Here is a 13,597-nt window from a genome sequence, read left to right on the forward strand (position 1 = left end):
AGCTGTCTACTATATAGCAGTCACTGTATTAAGTGCTGAAGGCACAAAGAAAGGTAGAAGAGAGTCTCTGTATTCAAGAAGCTCACAGTCTAACCGAGATAACAAAGTTGCAAACACCTATGTGCAAACAACTAGATAAATTGGAAATCATCATGCAAAATGTCACTACCCACAGTGGCAATTTTCCTTTACACTATGAGTTCCTTGTAAAATTCCTTGAAAAATCAGAGATTCTAGGACCCCCACAGATATGTTCATTTACCCGTTCATCCAATAAAAATTTACCACTTACCCAAGGCATTGGTTTATCAATAAATGTTCAATATTGGGAAAGAGGAAGAGTTATGACTAGGGGACTCATAAGACTAAGATCTGGAAGTGAACTTGGAATAGTTCAACCTTCTCAGAATATGAAGGTCACACAAGCAGAAAATAGCAGACCTGGGATTTAAATACAGATACATTAAATCCAGTGCTCTTGTCACCATACCAAAAATTACCTCTTGTGAGGCAATAATTCTAAAGGCTTTCTCCAGGCACAAACTGAAACCTATTCATTAAATAAGTCTTGATAACCAACATGTTGCCAGGATGGTAACCAATATGTTATCAAAGAAGCCTTGCAAATCAGACCTAGCGTGGTCAAAGGCAAATATGCCTGGGATAATAGTATGCCAGTCATATAACAAGACTAAGACACTATACACAGAAAGTCTAAATGGTATATACTGTGATCCTGGAGATGCTGTACTAAAGGAAAGTCTTCAGAATACTAAGTCTGGACTTTAGCAAACACAAAGCTATGAGACATTTTTGGGAAATATAAACAATAATCACACAGGAAAAGGCAAGGCTACCCCCAAAGTATCAAAGCAAGTAACTATCAAAAAAAGAATAGAAATGACTGAATAATATATAAGAAATAAAGCAGTTATATAAAATCTTACTTAGTAGCCTTTCCTTTCACAATTAGTGTCTCTTGCTAAACAACCAGCTATATATATATATACATATATATATATGTACATACATGTTATATACATACATATCTATGGGTGTGTATTTATATGTTGGGCAGATAGATGGAGCAATGAATAGAATGCTGGGCTTGCAGTCAGGAAGATTAATCTTACTGAGTTCAAATTAAACCTTAGACACTTACTAGTTATGTGACTCTGGGTAAGTCATTTAATTCTGTTTATTTCAGTTTCCTCACCTATAAATTGAGGTAAATAACAAACCACTCCAGTATATCTGCCAAGAAAACTCCAAATGGGGTCACAAAGGACTGGACATGACTGAAAAATGACTCAACCACAACTATATTATATATAAATACCTATCTATCTATATGTATGTATGTATATCTATATGAAACTCTATCATGACAATGACAAAATGGAGAAAACACGACAGAGAACAGATCTGGACAAAAAAAATCTGAACACTAAAACTTTTGTAATTTCATAGCATTCCTAAATCCAGAATGTGTGACCAGGAATCAACTGTTAAAGTCCTATTCCAAGTTTGTGGAACAGCTGTCAGAATACACCAGGGGTTGGTAGCTTTCAGCTGCTCACTCTAGTTGCTCTCTGACCTAAAGGCTACAGGTTTGTCATGTTTATTGGGATTGGGATTACTTCCTGCCCTAAACAGAATGAATGAAATACAATGAATACAAAGGAGATACAAAGAAAGAAACTCTGCTGTATCTCCTCCATCACAGTAGAAAATGCCCTTAGTGAGCATATAGCTCCCTGTTTTATATATCTTCTAATATTTATTGTCAGAGGGTTACTGAAGAGAACAGCATAATCATAATCATAAGGAAATACAAGTAAAACAAAATTACCACAACCCTCTAACTTCATATACAAACACACACAAAGTATTTTAAAACCCCATTTAGCTCAGCACACAAAAATAATTTACAATAAAATATTCTTTTTAGTATATAGGGATAAATGGCAGATTATAGTCATATTTCAATGAAGATGCTAACCTGAGATAAATAGTATAAATGTGACTAAAAGATTTCATATTGATTGTGTAAAATTTTGGTATCAGAAGGAATTCAAGACTACATTGTAATTTGGTCAAGCCTCATTACTTAAAAATACATTGCTAGGGGCAGCTGGGTAGCTCAGTGGAGTGAGAGTCAGGCCTAGAGACAGGAGGTCCTAGGTTCAAACCCGGCCTCAGCCACTTCCCAGCTGTGTGACCCTGGGCAAGTCACTTGACCCCCATTGCCCACCCTTACCAATCTTCCACCTATGAGACAATACACCGAAGTACAAGGGTTTATTAAAAAAAAAAATACATTGCTATTCTTTTATAAAAACAATAATGAGAGGATGCTGATATAGAGCTTTCCTTTTGAGAGAAGATGAAGTAGGCTTGCTGATTTCATCATTGTAGGGAACTCTCTCTACCAATACATATCAACTAATATTGTGCAATTTATAGACTTAGAAAGTTGCAAAGGGCACTGAAAGGTTAAGTGCCCGAACCCATAGTCATACAGGATGTATAAGGGACTTGAGTCCAAATCCTCTAAACTGTGAGGTCATCTTTCTCTTCACCACACTGTGCTGCTTCACATATATTATTGAAATCAAAACTTCATGATTTATTTATCTCCCATCTAGAGATAGGGGAACAGAGGATCAAAAATGTTATTAAATCTGTGGATTTATATAAATTTTTCTTCATCAGTATAGTAAAATGTGTTAACATTTGAAGAATTAAGCTACCATATAAATAAAAACCAAAATTTACCAGTCTACCTTGCCTTGCCTCCATGCAATAAGTATATAAGTAGTAAAGAGAATGAAATCAGTCAACATTCTGTGCATTCTTCCCACACACACATAAGGTATCACTTTGCCCTAGGCAACTCAGTGTTGCTACATACATAGTTGGTTACACTATGACATTTTAAACACTGTAGGGGAAAAAATGTTCTGCCTTTCCAAAAATATGTGTTTTCTTACTGAAATTTATGTTGGAGTCAAATAGAAATAATTCTCCTTGTTTACCTTCTTTTCACACTAAAATCAAGAGTAAGGTAGATAGATCATTAGTGACATCTCTTATGTGAAAGGTCTTCCAAAAGTCAATTTAAATGAAAATAAATGGGCACTTTACTGGTGCTTTTAAGGGAGGGGGGTAGAAGCATCCAGACTTTTATTCTCCTTAGATTCATGATTTAAAGACAATTTTCTCAGTTTAGTTTCTCATATTAGAGTAGCTACAACTTCACTTATTTCGTATTTCAAAGATAGCCAAGGCCTGTGGTCAAATCACAAGGTGTCTACTTCAGGGGATGCTGAGAGAAGATGAAATAAAGGGTTACAGAGAAACAGGTTAGGTTAGAAAAAAAGCTAACTTTAGAGACAGAAAACTTAAACTTAAAGTCAGTCTTTGTTACTTCATATTTCTACGTCTCAACTTCCTCATCTGAAAAATAAGCAATATGGACGAGATTATATCTAAGATTCCTTCTAACTTGAATGTCTATGATTCCTCAGGACTTTAAGCCTTTTCACCCTGTAATATCCACTCTTCTGCCATGCTGGCCCCGTTCTCCCACTAATCAGTTTATTTCACTGCTCTTTTATTTATCTAATTATTTGTTGGCTAAAAATGCATGATTTCTTAAACTATTACTTTTTCCATTTGCTTTCTAAGACGTCATAATCTGTAGAGATATTTTTCTGGCCATATTAGTGTTCACTCCATGCTAAGTGGTACAATAGATAGAAGGTGAGGTCTGGAGTCAGGGAGACTCATCTTCTTAAGTTCAAATCCAGCCTCAGACACTTACTACCTGTGTGACCTTGGATAAGTCTGTTTGCCTCAGTTTCCTCATCTATAAAATGACCTGGAGAAGGAAGTGATGAACCACTCCAGTATCTTAGCCAAGAAAATCCCAAATAGGGTCATGAAGTGTCAGAAAAGCAATTGAACAATATGAGCCATGTGAGGCAGAAGGCTTTGTTAAGTTTTCAGAACTTTGTCGTCACTTTCTAAAGAAGATACACACCCAAAAAAAACAGATCGTCTGACTGGGCTTGTTACAGCCATATCTTTATCCCTTAGGAAGAGTCACTTTCCCTATACAATGATATATAACTCCCCTGAGGTCCAAAACAGGCTTCCTTAGACCTGCCAATATCTGTGGATCTTCTGTGTTTCACAGACTATGCTACTTCTTCAGAAAGTCTGAATTCATCCCCTTTGAAAAAAGGTGTCATACTGATTGCAAAATCATAGTGGTTAAGAGTTCCTTGTTCTTTATCTGCTCTATTGTATCATGTCCTTTCATTACCAATCTCTCAATCTTGGCTTTCAATCCCCCTCTGCCTCAGCGGCTTTTTTTTTTTAATCCTTACCTTCCATCTTGGAATCAATCCTGAGTATTGGTTCCCAGGCAGAACAGTAAGGATGAGGCAATGAGGGTTAAGTGACTTGCCCAGGGTCAAATAGTTAGGAAGTATCTGAGGCCAGATTTAAACCCAGAACCTCCTGTCTCTAGACCTGGCTCTCAATCCACTGAGTCACCCAGCTGCCCTTCCCCAGAAGCTTTTAGTGACTAGTTTGCATCTTAGATTATTTCTTCTACCTTGTCTAAAAACTCATCATCCTCCAGGGCACATTGGTGTTCCCCAAGCCCTTCTTTCATCTTCTTAAGTAGACATCATTGATATGTATTTAATGCAGGCAGAGTTGAAAGTTGCCTATAGCAAGAAGACAAACATAGCACAACCACTATGTATTGCTGAATGATGGCCTCAACTTCCATACTTAGAAAGTTAGGAGCAGGATTCTCAAATGGAACTACAATATTTCATGAAACTCCTATCAAAATCTCACAGGAGTCTACCCAATAGCTCTTCTACCTTCAAGTCCATCACATTTAAGCCAGCCTGTGTATTCTATTCTCTTTCTCTACATTAATGTTCCAATGTGTGGTATCTATAACAAGCACTAATTTATTAAGCATTAAATATAATTACCAACCACTCATCTTTGCAAGAAAACCTCAGATGGGGTCAGAAAGAATCACATACAATGAAACAAATGAACAACAACAAACAAAAAAAACAACACAATAAGCAAACCCAAACCCTACTTACTATCATCTATGAAGAACATTAACAATTTCATGGTCTTTGGTTCATGTCACAGCCTGTTAACTGAGACTTTGCAAAGGCAGATGAAAATGTGTTATCCTTCATAGAAACATTAATTATAAAGGATCTCATACAACTTGAAAACTGGAAAGGGTCATAGAGATCATCCAGCTACAATTTTTTCTTTTGAGTCTGTAATTTGAGTGGGGAATGGTTTCTGATTATTCATCCCCACAGCCTCAACTGATCACTCCTGTGGTTAATGGCAACAGCATGGAGTTAAGTGTGCTATCTGCAGCCACAGACAGAGGAAAGCTAACTGGCCCCAGCTTGTCAAAAGAATGATATTATAGAAATACAAAGTATATTAAGATGATGATGAGCTAGCACACAACTCAGAACAATAATGGTACTAGAACATATGGGGCCTCTGGCAATTTTGAATTTCAACCTTCCCAGAGTTAATTAACAGTGACCAAGTATGGATCAGCCCAACCCTTTGCCAAAAATGTAAAAAGCAAAGTATGCATCTTGCTGACAGTGGGTCAGTAATGACATCACTGAATATGAGAGAAACAGGCCAAAGAGGATGGACAGTATGTAAAATAGGACCTTTACAAGGAGATTGTCATTAACTGTGAGTGATGGGGGAGGGAAGAAAGTTTAAAGTTCTTCATATAAAGAGAAACACTAGCTCAGAAAAGTGTACTATTTCTAAAAGGAAAAAAAGCATTTTAGAAGAGTTGTATCTAATGAAACTAACACCTGCTAACTATTTTCTGATAGGCTGTTTGGGGAGGGAAGCATATTTTTTTTCTTATCACGTTTCCTCAGTGCTTTTGTTTGGAAGAGTTTGGACCAGATTACCCTTAAGATCCATTTAATACTAGGCTGTCATGGTTCTACAATGCAAAGAGTCATTTTTTAACAAATAGAGGAATGCAAGGGTTTCTTCCAAGAGCTGAAACGTATGCTAACTTAGGGAAAACAAAAGGATTTAAAGTACTTTAAGCTGGATAATATTCAATGTACTTAGAAAAGTGTACTGAGCCAAAAAGAATAACCCCATTATAAAAAGACAGTTCAATTGATACTTGCTCTTCCTTTGTGATCAGTCTCAATGAGCTCATACTTCCCCAAAGTAAGAATCACCAAGGACAAACAAACAGATAATTGTTGGTGCCAATTGGATTTTAAATTCTTATTCTTCTACTGACTAGCTATATAAACTGCAACAAGTCACAAACAGTCCCAGCTTTTACATTTGTAAAAGGAGAATAATTATACTTGAACTACTTACTGTACAATGTGATGAAGTTCAAATTAGATAATTTATTAAAAGTTCTTCATAACCATAGAATGTTATGTAAACATTAACTATTAACAACTTGCATGTCATGGGTCCATTGCATTACTTTTTAACTCTTCTCTTCCAGAGCTAAACTTGGCAAATTAGGTGCCAACCCACATCATCTGAATGTAGAGGCATAGATAAAATGCATCCCTTCCCAAAACACTAGCTGGATATCAACTGAAAATCTATCGTTTGAGATCCAATTCTTTGAATTGATACATTTTGGCTCTAATAATCCTATGTGAAAGTACTAAGTTTCCTTAAATATTTTCAAGTCACTGCATATCATTAAATACTATAATATTAAATTTATTTAATCCTTTACCAGGGTCTCAATAAGATGAGCCACTGAAAGGATAGCTAAATTATGACAAAATGATAACAGAGAGACAAGGTCAGAGCATATGGAGAGAATGGGAGAACCAAGTAGGGTATTCTGGGTAATATGAGGACAACTACTTAAAAAAAAAAGAAAGGTGTTAAATAAACTTTACTTATTTTGTGCTTTGACCACTCTGGTCTTTTTTCAAATTACATTTTATCATTTAATTGTATCTGGTATCTTTTGGGGTAGATTTTAAGTCTTTCCATTGGGAGGGATCTTAAAGGTCATCTAGTCTAGTTACTTGACCTACAGTAGTTGCTTAATAAATTTTTATTGTCTAATTTGGATGATATATTGTCTGTCTTGGTTTGAGATGAAATTTTGTCTCACTATCATCAAACAAATTCATTCACTTATGTAGAGTTGTCATCTGTATATTCTAATTTATGTAACGTCTCCAATTTATAATTACTCATTATTCACTATTTGCCTTGTTTGATGAAAAGGAATTGAGGTGACAGGTATAAACTAAGGGTTACTTTCACCAAAAAAGAGTGACTAGAGAGGTGACTTGTGTTCTGAACTTACTAAACCTCTGGACTATCAATATTTGGGAAAAGATGGATCAATATAAAGCAAGCTCAACACTCACACCCTTCTTGGAAATCAGTAAAGGAAGAAAGAGCAACTACCCAGCTATAGATCTTCTCCTACCTTGGGAAAGAATAGGCCAGGTTCCAAAGATATCTATCCACATCCAGACATTCAAACAGCCTATATGGACATACATACCTTACATGGGCATCCATATCCCACATACAGATAGGAAAACTGAGGCCCAGAAAGGTGAAAGGCACTTATAAGTAGTAAACAACAAACTGAGGATCTGAACCCAGGTCTTTCCATTCCAAATTCCTGGGTTTTTCAAATACAATGTATCCTACATTTCTCTTTAGTAACTCACCCAACCTAGAACGAAGTTTGACACATAGTGGGCACTCAGTGAATGCTAATAACTGAGCCATGGGTTCATGAATAATTTTTAATTTCATCTAATAACATTGTCATTAAATGTGTGTGGGGGAAGAAGACTTAAAAGTTAGTTGTTTATATATTTCAGGATAATTTAAAGTATACTGTCTATTCTTTTCTATTGATGGCTAAATTATATTCCTTAAACATTTAAATATTCTTTAAATGTATTGTTGTTTGGAGCTGAAATAAAAACTTGTCACCAACTTGAAAAAAAACTCCTCTGGTCGCACATATTTTACACATTTTTTTCTCTTGTTCCAATTCTAAGAATAAATGCAACTAATACAACTATCCCATCAGTTCTGTGATTAAATCCAATTCGATTCAACAAATATTTATAGGATAAGCACCTACTATGCACAGCTCTTTATCCCCTCAAGATTCTTATATTCAGGGAAAAGAGATTATAACAGATAAGAAAATATAAGATAATTTCAGAAAGGAGAGGGGAAGAGAAGGAAAATGAACAAGATTATCATAAACCGAGGCAAATAGCATTCAATTCCAAAGGCACTGAGACCCAAGAATTCTCAAAGGCCAGGAAGAGGTTACAAATCTATCAGGTTCCTATCTTTCCAAAGTTTCTGCCAATGCAAAAGACTTTACAGAGCTTTTTCTGCATATCCATAAAGGATTTTTCACTGGGGGGAGGATGGGAGAAAAAAAAATATATATATATATATGTACATACATATACACACATGCTTATTATTGGTTACATTTTAATTTCATCCTTTAAGGGAATATATAAAGTTAGATAGGGCAGCTTGGTGGTGCAGTGGATACAGTACCAGGCTTGGAATTAGAAAGACTCATTTTCCTGAGTTTAAATTTAGCCTCAGACACTTATTAACTCTGCAATTCCAGTAATGTCATATAATCCTGTTTGCCTCAGTTTCCTCATCTGTAAGAAATGACAAACCACTCCAGTATCTTTGCTAAGAAAACCCTTCAAGGGGTCAGTCACTGAGAGCCAGGCATGACTGCACAACATAAAGTTAAATAATATCATGTATTTTCTTTCTTTTAAACAAGACAAAATCTACCAATTCCTAGAAAAATTAAAACAATTTTAATCTCTACCCATTTGAAAAATAACAATATTTTTCATACTTCAGAGATCTATCTATAGGTATATTATTATTTATAATAATAATAGCATTTATATCATGTTTTAAAACTTATAAAGTGCTTTACAAATATAATCTCATTTTATTCTTACAACCACCCTAGAAGGTAGGTGCTATTATTAACCACATTTTACAGATGAGGAAACTGAAACGTATAAAGTGATTTGCACAAGGTCACACCACTAGTAAGTATCCAAGGCTACATTTGAATTTAGTTCTTCCTGATACTAGTTTCAGCATTCTACTGTACCATCTAGCTTCCACCTAGGTTTTATAGATATAATTACTCTAGATCAGAATACCTTCTACACTTTAATCATTGGATCACATAATATTTAGAGCTGCAAGAGACTTTAAAGGCCACCTAGCCCAAAACCCTTGTTTTAGAAATGAAGAAACGAAGTCCTGGAGTAATTAAGTGACTTGCCCAGGGTCACACAGCTAGTAAAGTACCTAAGGCAGGATTCAAACTGAAGTCTGACTCCAAGCCCAGCACTATAAATTCATTAAACCATTGCTGCCACTTACTGATCTTCAGCCATGGCTAGTTTGCTGCTTTCCTCTTGTGAGAATCTCTCCAAACTTAACATGATCTGGGTTCAATGCCTCTAGAAAGAGGCAAGACCTGCCAAAAAAATGCGCTCGGTGATCATATCCCTTGGGAGTCCAGGTTACCCCCCAGACCAGTGTGGCATCACAAAAAAAGAATGCTTAAGTAAAAATTATTTCTACCGGACTTTCTGACTTTTTCTTCTAATAGCTCTTGATTCTGAGAGGTATACACCCTCCTAAGGCACGAATTTTCTTCCCTCCAATAGATTTTTATCCTTCCTGGATGAAGAAAGTAAAATATTTATATTCCTACAAATAATTGGCTGTTTCTTAAGTCTTCACGGATGAAATCTTAGCATGAGAAAAAGAAAATTTACACTTATAAGTCAGAGAATAACCAGAATGAGTAAGACCTTAAAATAAAAAATTAAAACTCATTAACTAAGAGGAGTTTTATAATGTACAAACATTTAGTTTAAAGGAACAGTTGCATGATGCCCAGACAGTCCAGAGCAATTTAAGTAATTTATCCTCAATAAACTAGGGAAATGATCCTCTTACAAGTTGATACACTGGATAAAGTCAGAGAGTCGAACAGACATCTGGGTAGAAATTCAGAGTTTCCTAAAGTAACAGTTTAAGGTGCTCCCTTAGTTGAATAGGAATTACTTGTGTACCTTTCAGGAGATAAAGCTGCTAAGGTACAACACAAATATGCATGTAAAAGAGGGGAAGCTGGGAAGACCTTAAGCAACAGTCACAAGCATCAATACACACAGTTTAGTATCCCTTTGTGTTTTGTTTTGTTTTGTTTTTTAACCACAATATGCTATTTGTTGAAGGAGAGGAAAAGAAAAAATACCATTTCAGTTCTTTTTTTTAATTTTCTGTTGATTTGGGTTAACAGCCCATAATGAGGCACTCATGTTCTTTCTGTAGAAGACTGGCTAAAAGTTATTTTTTCTTTAAAAATAAATACATAAAAACAGTGCCAGGGATTCAGAATGCAAAGATGCATTGAGCCCAGCATCTGGAGGGAGAAATGAAGAAAGGAACACGGATGCAGAAGAGGAGATAAATAGGAAAACAAGCCTTAGGATTTCCCCATTCCATTAGTCCACAGATCATTTAGTCTTGTCTCACAATTTAATAGTTATATAGATAGAGTTTCTAGAGCAAGTTACATGGCAATTCCCAATGCTGTTATCACCTGAGAATTTAGTTTTTATTGCAAAATTCAGGAAATGGAAAGCTGGTCTATTTTATACTCACCTTCACTAATCCAGATATAAAAGAAACACAACAAATGATTTTTAAAACTGCTTTGGAAAGGCAAGAAGAAGATAAAAGAAGGGAAAAATCCACTCTTTGAGAAGGATGAGATGGCAAAAATGGATGCCAGAAAGAAGGCAAACTACACAACTCTTATTTGCTTTTGTTTTATTTTGTTTTTCCTACCAATGAGAATGATCTTCTGACTCAGGAAAAAGGTAAATGGCAAAGAAATAAAACTCAAAATAATTGAGGAAATGGTAAGAAAAATACCCATACCAACAGACAGACCATATAAACTACATGCTGGGTGCTAAAAGTACTTGTTTTTTTATGATTTGTTTTTTGGGAGGCCTGGGGGGGCTAAAAGTACTTGCTAATGTGATTGTGGAGCCTTTGCTCATAATCTTTGAAAAGTCATGGAAATAGCAAACTTCCTGAAGGATGGAAATAATCAGATGTCATCCTGGCTTTCAAACATGAGAGATGGTAGGTTCATTAGAGTGGTGATATTGACTTTTATGATGTTTCTTTTTCCATAAAATGTAAGGCAACATATTATAGTCTAATGTGATTGTATAGGGTAAAGTCTAACTCTGCTACACACTAGTTGTCATAATGGATACGTTGAAAAATACTCTAGGCAACATTGAAAAAAAAAAAACACGTAGAATAATGGTGGATCAACAATGGTTGGAGTTTCCTCTCTAGGAAGAGTAAAATTTACTGGCTGTCACAAATCCAGAAACCACACACACACACACACACACACACACACACACACACACACACACACACACACACACACACAATTATAAAATGAAAGAAACTAGACTAAACTGGTTCTAACATTATCAGATTCCACCATTATAAACCACTAATCATTATTGAAAATCACAATGTATATGGTACTCTTTTACATGCCAGAAAAACAAAGCAGTTTGCAATGGTTAAAATCTAAACTATGAAAAGCCATGTGAAAAAATGATGCAAATCATTAATAATTAAAGAAATATAAATTGAAGCACCTTGAAGGCTCTACATTGCACACTCATCTAGTTGACAACAATTTTTTAAAGGCAATGATAGTGAACATAGAATAGTATACTTGTCAGATCTATGGGAAAGAATTTAAAATCAAGCAAGAGATAAAGAATATTACAAAATGTCAAAGAAATAATTTTGATTACATTAAATTGAAAAGGTTTTGTGCAAACAAAATCAATGCAACCAAAATTAGAAGGGAGAGCAACAAATTGCAGGGAAATCTGTATAACAAAAATCTCCGACAAAGGACTAATTTCTCAAATTTATAAAGAGCTAAATCAATTGTACAAAAAAATTAAGCCATTCCTTAAATGATAAATGGGCAAGGGACAATGAAAAAGTTTTCAGATAAAGAAATCAAAACTATCAATAAGCACACAAAAAAAGTGTTCTAAATCTCTCATAATTAGAGAAATGCAAATCAAAACAACTCTGATGTACCTCCTGACACCTAGCAGATTGGCCAATATGACAGCAAAGGAAAGTAATAAATGTTGGAGGGGATGTAGCAAAATTGGGACACTAATGCATTGCTGGTAGAGTTGTGAATTGATCCAACCATTCTAGAAGGCAATTTGGAATTATGCCCAAAGGGCTTTAAAAGACTGCCTGCCCTTTGATCCAGCCTGGGTTGGATCTCCCAAAGAGATAATAGGGAAAAATACATGTACACATATTAGCAATTCAATCCTCCTGTGCTTAGTAATTCACTTCACCTCCTCTGCTATAGACCACACGCATAGTAAAAGTTACAGGTATAGAATATAGGATATCTGGTTCTAATTCCAGTGTTCTTTATATAATACCCACTCAGCCTCTCCAGAACTACCCTAAATTAAGATAATATCTGTAGAGTGCTTAGCACTGTGCCCATGGACTCCCAAATAATCCCAAGCCCATCCTTACTAGGGTTTCCATACTGACTCCTGTATACATAAATAAACTGTCAAGCCAAGTATATACCATAATTATATATAACATACCATAACCCACTGGCCATGGTACTAGCTGCTTTTAGGAACAGTCTTGAGGCATCATACCAACTCATAAGATAGTCTCACTCTCAACATTTGCAAATATCTTAGACTATGTACCAAAACCCTGCACAAAGTTGAAAAATTATTTGGGATTTGATGTTAGCAGTGATACACTCAACTAGAAAGTATCAATTTCTTCTGGGATCATAGATATTGAACAAAAACTGGATTAATGGAGATTTTTAGACCCTTCCAAAAATCACTAGTCATTTGCACAAGAAGTGTATGGATAAGGGGCTCATGTATCCTTTTTTTCCTTAGGCATCTTTATATCTTTAGTCTTGTTTGAATGATATATAACCTAAAGGTAAAAGAGGAGAGTAGGGAAGGGCAACCAGGACAAATAACTATGTTACTGTGACTCAAGAGCTCTCTAACAAAGAAATTATTCAACTGAAAGGCTAACAATGGATATAATAACATTTAATAAGGAAATACAGTATTTCTTTAAATGTGGGAGTTTGCTACAATTGTGGGTCCTCCCTAGGCAATGTGACCTGGGACTTTGAATTCATGTTAGTTTTGTAGCTACTCAACAGGAGCCAATTAATAATCTTTCCACTAATACCATGCAAGCCTAAGGTGATTTTTATCTCAAATTGCACTGAAAAAATACGTATTTTTCAACAAAGAAAAACATCTTGACTTCAGAATGTGCAGAAAGCTCAGACTAAATAGGGTTACTTTGAAATAATACTCATGTTCATAAT

The sequence above is a fragment of the Gracilinanus agilis genome, chromosome 2, assembly GCF_016433145.1.
Source record: "Gracilinanus agilis isolate LMUSP501 chromosome 2, AgileGrace, whole genome shotgun sequence".
Classification (NCBI taxonomy): Eukaryota; Metazoa; Chordata; class Mammalia; order Didelphimorphia; family Didelphidae; genus Gracilinanus; species Gracilinanus agilis.